Genomic DNA, 10,663 nt, shown 5'->3' on the forward strand with positions numbered 1-10,663 from the left:
ACTCCTCCCATCTCGCAGTTCATGTGGGCATCAAGAAATCTGTGCAACTCATCTCCCGCTTCTATTGGTGGCCGACTCTGGAGACGGATGTTGTGGACTTTGTGCGAGCCTGCACTATCTGTGCCCGGGATAAGACTCCTCGCCAGAAGCCCGCTGGTTTTCTTCATCCCCTGCCTGTCCCCGAACAGCCTTGGTCTCTGATTGGTATGGATTTTATTACTGATTTACCCCCTTCCCGTGGCAACACTGTTATTTGGGTGGTCGTTGATCGATTCTCCAAAATGGCACATTTCATCCCTCTTCCTGGTCTTCCTTCAGCGCCTCAGTTGGCTAAACAATTTTTTGTACACATTTTTCGTCTTCACGGGTTGCCTACGCAGATCGTCTCGGATAGAGGCGTCCAATTCGTGTCTAAATTCTGGAGGGCTCTCTGTAAACAACTCAAGATTAAATTAAATTTTTCTTCTGCATATCATCCCCAATCCAATGGACAAGTAGAAAGAATTAACCAGGTCTTGGGTGATTATTTACGACATTTTGTTTCCTCCCGCCAGGATGACTGGGCAGATCTCCTTCCATGGGCCGAATTCTCGTATAACTTCAGAGTCTCTGAATCTTCCTCCAAATCCCCATTTTTCGTGGTGTACGGCCGTCACCCTCTTCCCCCCCTCCCTACCCCCTTGCCCTCTGGTCTGCCCGCTGTGGATGAAATTTCTCGTGACCTTTCCATCATATGGAGAGAGACCCAAAATTCTCTCTTACAGGCTTCATCACGCATGAAGAAGTTCGCGGATAAGAAAAGAAGAGCTCCTCCCATTTTTTCCCCTGGAGACAAGGTATGGCTCTCCGCTAAATATGTCCGCTTCCGTGTCCCTAGCTACAAGTTGGGACCACGCTATCTTGGTCCTTTCAAAATTTTGTGTCAGATTAATCCTGTCTCTTACAAACTTCTTCTTCCTCCTTCTCTTCGTATTCCTAATGCCTTTCACGTTTCTCTTCTTAAACCACTCATCATCAACCGTTTCTCTCCCAAATCTGTTCCTCCCACTCCTGTTTCCGGCTCCTCGGACATCTTCTCAGTCAAAGAGATTCTAGCATCTAAAAAGGTCAGAGGGAAAACCTTTTTTTTAGTGGATTGGGAGGGTTGTGGTCCAGAAGAGAGATCCTGGGAACCTGAGGACAATATCCTAGACAAAAGTCTGCTCCTCAGGTTCTCAGGCTCTAAGAAGAGGGGGAGACCCAAGGGGGGGGTACTGTTACGCCGAGCGCTCCGGGTCCCCGCTCCTCCCCGGAGCGCTCGCTACACTCTCCTCACTGCAGCGCTCCGGTCAGATCCACTGACCCGGGGCGCTGCGATACTGCCTCCAGCCGGGATGGGATTCGCGATGCGGGTAGCGCCCGCTCGCGATGCGCACCCCGGCTCCCGTACCTGACTCGCTCTCCGTCGGTCCTGTCCCGGCGCGCGCGGCCCCGCTCCTTAGGGCGCGCGCGCGCCGGGTCTTTGCGATTTAAAGGGCCACTGCGCCGCTGATTGGCGCAGTGGTTCCAATTAGTCTGATCACCTGTGCACTTCCCTATATCACCTCACTTCCCCTGCACTTCCTTGCCGGATCTTGTTGCCATCGTGCCAGTGAAAGCGTTCCTTGTGTGTTCCTAGCCTGTGTTCCAGACCTCCTGCCGTTGCCCCTGACTACGATCCTTGCTGCCTGCCCCGACCTTCTGCTACGTCCGACCTTGCTTCTGCCTACTCCCTTGTACCGCGCCTATCTTCAGCAGTCAGAGAGGTTGAGCCGTTGCTAGTGGATACGACCTGGTCACTACCGCCGCAGCAAGTCCATCCCGCTTTGCGGCGGGCTCTGGTGAAAACCAGTAGTGACTTAGAACCGATCCACTAGCACGGTCCACGCCAATCCCTCTCTGGCACAGAGGATCCACTACCTGCCAGCCGGCATCGTGACATTTATCCTTCTCACAAGGGCATAAATGTGGATATTACGTACAGTGTTTGGTTATATACATGTGGTTAAATGTTAATAAATACTAATAATAGAACAACTTGCTCTTATACTGAACTAAACCAGTGTGGTGGCCCAGTACAGGAGTTGCACCCCTGAACCCTTGCTGTCCTGCCTGGCGGACTCTATTGCAGTGTCCCGAGTCCTCCCTTAAGCTGTGTTATAAAGGGTTAACAAGTGCCTTATATTATCTAATGTATTGTATATATGATTTTATAAACCTTTCAATGTTGTTACTAAGTGTTGTAACCAAGGAAGGTACCAGTGATCAGGTGACTTTTAGGGTGACCTATAGGACCCCTCCAGAGTCTCTCCATATAAACCCTTGGAGGAGCTAGCTAGTTAGTTGAGTCTTATCTGAGCTACAGTAAAGTCAAGTCCTGAGAGAGTGTCTGGCGTCCTGAGGAGACCCAAGGCCTACCACGCAGCCAGTCTATAGACTTTCGTTGAGGAGGCGGGCGTGACGTCACGAGGGGGCGTGCGTGACATCACGAGGGGGCGACCTCGAACACGGAAGCCCGCACACAGCATTCGGAGTAATAAACTTCCGGACGCTGTGAGCGGAGCTCCTGAAGGCAGGGCAGCGGAGAACCCCTTTAACAAACCTCATTTGAAAAAAATCAGGACTGGATTCTAGACAGTATGCCCAATGATTTTAGAATCCACAGTATGCCCTGTCTGTTAAAGAAACCCCATGGATTGTCACAGAGGATTTTATCCATTGCAATGCAGCAAGTGAAATCCACAGTGAAATCTTCATGTAATACATGCCGCTTTACAGCGGGTACCTAGGCTAGTGTGGTGAGGGGTGTGATGAGGGCAGATGTTGTTACCCTCAGGGCAGATGTTATTAACCCTTGGTATTCGTGATGCTGGGGTGTGTTTATCCTCCACACCACCCGAGGAATGGCTGCTGGTTCCTGGGCCAGGCGCAGGGAAAATAATCACTCCGATGCAAGGTTATGGAACAACGGCAGCTTTACTGAGGCAGACAGGTGTTAAAGTCTTTACAGCTCAGTTTAGGCCCAAGGAGATGACCAGTGACTTTAGGAGACTTGTGGGCTCACTGGGACTTGGACTCAATTATGCAGTCCCACGCTGACTTTAGACTAGACAGACTTGACTATGCTGAGTAGACTTCTCCCCTATATTTAGGCTTACCAGGCTTTGACTTTCACCTGTAGGGGGTTCCAATGAAAGTGGCTGCGTGGTTAGGCCTTGGTCTCCCTCAGGAATACCAGACACTCTCAGGTCTTAACAGTACTGTAGCTCACCAAGGTCTAAACTCTAGAGTCACTAGGCTAGCTCCTCCCTGCTATATAAGGGAGCAATTTGGTGGATGCCCATATGTCACCCACAAGTCACCTGGTCACTGACACCTTCCCTGGTTACACAGGCTTAGTAACAACACTTAAAGGCATATTAACATGAATATAGTACATTAACGCTTTATACAATAAAAGGGATGATGAGAGTCCTGAGGAGCGTGGAGAACAGGAGACTTGGACTGAGTCCACCTGCTAGGACCAATAGTGCACAGATGGGCCACTTCTGTACTGGGCCACCACACTAGTTTGTAAGCATAATATAATGTGATATGGAAGATACAGAGACTGGCTCTGATTTCTGGTGATAATGAACACTGTGCTATAGAGTCAGCAAAGCTTAGCGTGGAAACATGGAACCACAGGTGTAAACACAAATGCAGTGGTGCTCTTTCTTAATATCAGTGAATCCAAACGTGTAGAAAAGAGGTAGAAGGCACTCACGATTCAGATGACGTGCAGTATTCTTTATTGAAGGTGCATAAAACTTCCATTAGTGGGACGCCGGATCGGGATCAAACAGGTGCCATGGTTATAGCCATATATCGCACCTTGCCTTCGGCGCTTCATCAGACCACCCGGACATAGTTTTAATAACTCAGACTTAGTATTTAAGGCAACTAATAGGAATAATTTGATTTGTATATGAGATAAAACATGACTTCATTCGATCTTTAAACCCTGCGGTCTCACATGTCACAGTCCTTCCAGCTCACACCCTCATCAAACTAGGGTTAGCTATTACTCACTGACAGATTATTTGATGTTCTGCTGACTCTTCTGCTCACTCGTCATGTTACCCAAACCTCAATAAATAATTTTTGCCTAAAAATCCTGAATGAATTCATCTACAGTGATCTGACTCATAACACTAAACTGAACACTTTACATTCTTATTGTAACATTTCCAGTTGCTGCAGATTGTATGGCTGCAATAAAACATCACGTGTAAAGTAGTTGCAGTGACTAATTTCCATAATCCTTCCTGATGGTTTAGGCTTAGTGCAGTCGCTGTATGCCCAAAGCAGGGGGTGTGTATACTGTATATTCAGGGCAAGTCTGGGGCACTATAACAGAGTATCATTTCATTAGTTGCAGCTTAAAGGGGTACTCCAATGGAAAAAAAAAATTTAAATCAACTGGTACCGGAAAGTTAAACAGATTTGTAGACTACTTCTTGTTCTGTCCCCCCTGTGTGTGAGGATACATAGATTGACAAGCAGTATAAACCTGATTTCCTTCAATGCATTGACAAAGGAGCAACGTCCAACTTCAACTTTCATTGCAAGGAAATAGGTGAATGTGTGTGGTAAAACTGCGGAACAGAAAAAGAATACACTTACAAATGTACACTGACATGTGGCAATGCATATAAGACATTACTGTACATAGCAATGCAAATACAGTGGTCCCTCAACATACGATGGTAATCTGTTCCAAATGGACCATCGTTTGTTGAAACCATCGCATGTTGAGGGATTCGTGCAATGTAAAGTATAGGACAGTGGTCTACAACCTGTGGACCTCCAGATGTTGCAAAACTACAACACCCAGCATGCCTGGACAGCCGTTGGCTGTCCGAGCATGCTAGGTGTTGTAGTTTTGCAACATCTGGAGGTCCGCAGGTTGTAGACCACTGTTAGAGGAAGTTGTACTCACCTGTCCCCGCCGCTCCGGACCGTTGCCGCTCGTCACCGCTGCCCGAGATGTCGCCGTCCATTGCTGTCGCCGCGTCCCCGACGCTCCGGCAAGGCCTCTGCTTCCCCGGCATCCGCGCTCTCCGTCACCGCCATCACGTCGCTACGCACGCCGCTCCTATTGGATGACAGGACGGCGTGCGCAGCGACGTGATGACGACGATGGAGAGCGCCGACGATGCAGAGGATCCTGAAGAGGACGCACCGGAGCCCCGAGGACAGGTAAGTGATCGTCAGCGGACCACACAAGGCACCGTAAACAGCTATCTGGTGGCAGCTGAAGCAGTCTGCGCTGCCGGATAGCCGTTTATGCGATGGCCCCGACATACAAAAGCATCGTATGTTGATGCTGCCTTCAACATGCGATGGCCTCTGAGAGGCCATCGCATGTTGAAATTATCGTATGTCGGGGCCATCGTAGGTCGAGGGGTCACTGTACAAGAAATGTGCACAACATGTCAGTTATACAAGATATAGATACAGGATGATGACAATGATGTCCTTCTCAAGAGTGTCCAGTACTGGTCTGTAGAGAAATGTTGGCCCTGTGAGCCAGGTAGAGTCTTTAAGGTGGACCGCGGGAACAGCTCATGTGGCATGATCTTCTGGGTTTTGGTCAGTTGATACATAGCGCCACTGGGTAGGCTGTGTTGACCTCCTAATTCTTTGAACTCGGTTGTGTACATAGACATAGAATCTCCTAGTCTCATTGTAAATGTAGCCTAACACTACTTTGCTGTCTGTATGAAACACTGTAGTATCAAGTTTTATGTCTATTTCTGACACAATAAGCTCTGCTAATTCTACTGCCAGAACAGCAGCACAAAGTTCCAGCCTTGGTATGGTAAGCTCAGGACATGGTGCCAGCTTTGCCTTGCCACATTACAAAGCCAATTTGAACTTGACCTTTAACCTCTTAAGGACACAGGGCCTACCTGTATGCCCTGCGCCAGGTCCCGGTATGTAAAACGGGGTCATGCCGTGACCCCGCATCATACCGGTCGGTCCCGGCTGCTAATCATAGCTGGGACCCTGGGCTAATAGCGCGCGGCATTGTTGTGCCTCGCGCTATTAACCCTTCAGACGCGGCGATTAAAGTTGATTGCCGTGTCCAAAATGAAAGTAAAAGCTTCCCGGCAGCTCAGTCAGGCTGATCAGGACTATCACGATAAAATCGCGATGTCCCGATCAGCTAGGACGCAAGCGGAGGCCCACTTACCTTGGGCCGTTGCGTCCGAGCTACAGGCTTGAGCAATCGAGTCCCTAGAACGCTGATCCATGCAAAGCTATGGCTTTGCAGGGATCAGGGTAAAAGATCAGTTTGTGCAGTGTTATAGTCCCCTATGAGCTATAACACTGCAAAAAAATAAGTTGAAAAAAAGTAAATAAAGATCATTTAACCCCTTCCCTAATAAAAGTTTGAATCACCCCCCTTTTCCCATTAAAAAAAACTGTGTAAATAAAAATAAACATATGTGGTATCGCCGCGTGTGTAAATGTCCGAACTATAAGAATATATCATTAATTAAATCACTGTCACTGCAAAGTAGAATTGGTGGCACAAAAAATAAGCCATAATATGGATTTTTAGGTGCAAAATTGAAAGCGTTATGATTTTTAGAAGGTGATGAGAAAAAAATTAAAATGCAAAAACGGAAAAACGCTGAGTCCTTAAGGGGTTAATGTCTATTGTTTTCAGGTAAGCAACACAGCAGCGATTGCTTTTAATCAAGCACCACAAAATATGAACAGCTGCCTAGACTGAACCTCTGCAGGAGAGATATGGGTATATGACCTAGGTATGTGTAGGTTAGATAATGTCTTTAACCCCTTAAATGGGCACTGTCACCAAACTTTTTTTTTGATATGTTGTAGGACTTATGTACTACAACATATCTCTAATATAAATCTATAAAAAATTTTTTTCATTAAAATAGTTTATTTTAATGTTGAAAACCGGCCACTAGGGGTCTCCCTCCTAGTGGCCGGATGCAGGCTGGCGTGACATCACGCATGAATTCGGACTGATGCCGGCTGGGCATCAGTCCTAATTCATTTAGCCTGCGCTCGCTCCCTGCCTGTCAATCAGACAGGGGGGAGCGAGCGCTGAGAGCGCATTGGCTCCCTGGCTTCACACGCCGGCCCCGCCTCCCGGCATCTACACACCGCCGCAGCTGCTGCTCTGCACTCAGGTATGGCTGGTGGGGGAGCGAGGTAACTTTTGATTTCAACGGGGGGATGGGGGGTAGCAAGGTAGCGCTGCGGCATGCAGCAACTATTGATTTCAACAGGGGGGTAGCGGGAACGGGGTTTGGGGTAGCGCCTCGGCACTAACAAAGTTATTGTTTTCACCACAGGGTGCCTCCAGTTATTTCACCACTACAACTCCCAGCATGCCCTGACAGCCAGTAGATGTCAGGGCAAGCTGGGAGTTGTAGTGGTGAAACAGCTGGAGGCACCCTGTATAGTGAACTAAGGGTGGAAGTGTCGGCCCCAGCAGGCATCAGTGACGTTGTGCCTGCTGGGGAAGTCTGCCTGGTAGTGAGCACACTACAAGGCAGACAAAAAAGCATTTTTAATATAGTAAAAAAAAATTGTAAAGGCAGGGAGGGGGTTAGGGATAGATGGGCAATAGGCAGGGACAGAAAAAAAAATGGATGGTGGGAGCTACCCTTTAACCCCTTAAGGACCAGGCCATTTTATACCTTAAGGACCGGAGCGTTTTTTGCAATTCTGACCACTGTCACTTTAAACATTAATAACTCTGGAATGCTTTTAGTTATCATTCTGATTCCGAGATTGTTTTTTCGTGACATATTCTACTTTAACTTAGTGGTAAAATTTTATGGCAACTTGCATCCTTTCTTGGTGAAAAATCCCCAAATTTGATGAAAAAAATGAAAATTTTGAATTTTTCTAACTTTGAAGCTCTCTGCTTGTAAGGAAAATGGATATTCAAAATAAAACATTTTTGGGTTCACATATACAATATGTCTACTTTATGTTTGCATCATAAAATTTATGAGTTTTTACTTTTGGAAGACACCAGAGGGCTTCAAAGTTCAGCAGCATTTTGGAAATTTTTCACAAAATTTTCAAACTCGCTATTTTTCATGAACCAGTTCAGGTTTGAAGTGGATTTGAAGGGTCTTCATATTAGAAATACCCCATAAATGACCCCATTATAAAAACTACACCCCCCAAAGTATTCAAAATGACATTCAATAAGTGTATTAACCCTTTAGGTGTTTCACAGGAATAGCAGAAAAGTGAAGGAGAAAATTCACAATCTTCATTTTTTACACTCGCATGTTCTTGTAGACCCAATTTTTGAATTTTTGCAAGGGGTAAAAAGGAGAAAATTTTTACTTGTATTTGAAACCCAATTTCTCTCGAATAAGCACATACCTCATATGTCTATGTTAATTGTTCGGCGGGCGCAGTAGAGGGCTCAGAAGGGAAGGAGCGTCAAATGGTTTTTGGGGGGCATGTCACCTTTAGGAAGCCCCTATGGTGCCAGGACAGCAAAAAAAAAACACATGGCATACCATTTTGGAAACTAGACCCCTCAGGGAACATAACAAGGGGTAAAGTGAACCTTAATACCCCACAGGTGATTCACGACTTTTGCATATGTAAAAAAAAAAAAAAATGTTTTACCTAAAATGCTTGGTTTCCCAAAAATGTTACATTTTTAAAAAGGATAATAGCAGAAAATACCCCCCAAAATTTGAAGCCCAATTTCTCCCGATTCAGAAAACACCCCATATGGGGGTGAAAAGTGCTCTGCTGGCGCACTACAGGTCTCAGAAGAGAAGGAGTCACATTTGGCTTTTTGAAAGCAAATTTTGCTCTGGGGGCATGCCGCATTTAGGAAGCCCCTATGGTGCCAGAACCGCAAAAAAAAAACACATGGCATACCATTTTGGAAACCAGACCCCTCGGGAACGTAAAAAGAGGTAAAGTGAACCTTAATACCCTACAGGTGTTTCACGACTTTTGCATATGTTAAAAAAAAAATAAAATTTTACCTAAAATGCTTGGTTTCCCAAAATTTTTACATTTTTAAAAAGGGTAATAGCAGAAAATACCCCCCAAAATTTGAAGCCCAATTTCTCCCGATTCAGAAAACACCCCATATGGGGGTGAGAAGTGCTCTGCTGGCGCACTACAGGTCTCAGAAGAGAAGGAGTCACATTTGGCTTTTTGAAAGCAAATTTTGCTCTGGGGGCATGCCGCATTTAGGAAGCCCCTATGGTGCCAGAACCGCAAAAAAAAAACACTTGGCATACCATTTTGGAAACCAGACCCCTCAGGGAACGTAAAAAGGGGTAAAGTGAACCTTAATACCCTACAGGTGTTTCACGACTTTTGCATATGTTAAAAAAAAATAATAATTTTTACCTAAAATGCTTGGTTTCCCAAAATTTTTACATTTTTAAAAAGGGTAATAGCAGAAAATACCCCCCAAAATTTGAAGCCCAATTTCTCCCGATTCAGAAAACACCCCATATGGGGGTGAGAAGTGCTCTACTGGCGCACTACAGGTCTCAGAAGAGAAGGAGTCACATTTGGCTTTTTGAAAGCAAATTTTGCTCTGGGGGCATGCCGCATTTAGGAAGCCCCTATGGTGCCAGGACAGCAAAAAAAAAACACATGGCATACCATTTTGGAAACTAGACCCCTCGGGGAACGTAACAAGGGGTAATGTGAACCTTAATACCCCACAGGTGATTCACAACTTTTGCATATGTAAAAAAATATATAAATTTTTTACCTAAAATGTTGGTTTCCCAAAAATTTTTGATTTTTAAAAAGGGTAATAGCAGAAAATACCCCCCATAATTTGTAACACAATTTCTCCCGAGTACGGTGATACCCCATATGAGACCCTAAACTGTTGCCTTGAAATACGACAGGGCTCCAAAGTGAGAGCGCCATGCGCATTTGAGGCCTAAATTAGGGATTGCATAGGGGTGAACATAGGGGTATTCTACGCCAGTGATTCCCAAATAGGGTGCCTCCAGCTGTTGTAAAAGTCCCAGCATGCCTGGACAGTCAGTGGCTATCTGGTAATACTGGGAGTAGTTGTTTTGCAACAGCTGGAGGCTCCGTTTTGGAAACAGTGGCGTACCAGACGTTTTTCATTTTTATTGGGGAGGGGAGGGGGGCTGTGTAGGGGTATGTGTATATGTAGTGTTTTTTACTTTTTATTTTATTGTGTGTTAGTGTAGTGTTTTTAGGGTACAGTCGCACGGGCGGGGGTTCACAGTAGTTTCTCGCTGGCAGTTTGAGCAGCGGCAGAAAATTTGCCTCAGCTCAAACTTGCAGCCGGATACTTACTGTAATCCTCCGCCCATGTGAGTGTACCCTGTACGTTCACATTGGGGGGGGGGGGAACATCCAGCTGTTGCAAAACTACAACTCCCAGCATGTACGGTCTATCAGTGCATGCTGGGAGTTGTAGTTTTGCAACAGCTGGAGGCTCCGTTTTGGAAACGGTGGCGTACCAGACGTTTTTCATTTTTATTGTAGGGGTATGTGTATATGTAGTGTTTTTTTACTTTTTATTTTATTGTGTGTTAGTGTAGTGTTTTTAGGGTACAGTCGCACGGGCAGGGGGTTC

Source organism: Hyla sarda, chromosome 10 (assembly GCF_029499605.1).
Source record: "Hyla sarda isolate aHylSar1 chromosome 10, aHylSar1.hap1, whole genome shotgun sequence".
Classification (NCBI taxonomy): Eukaryota; Metazoa; Chordata; class Amphibia; order Anura; family Hylidae; genus Hyla; species Hyla sarda.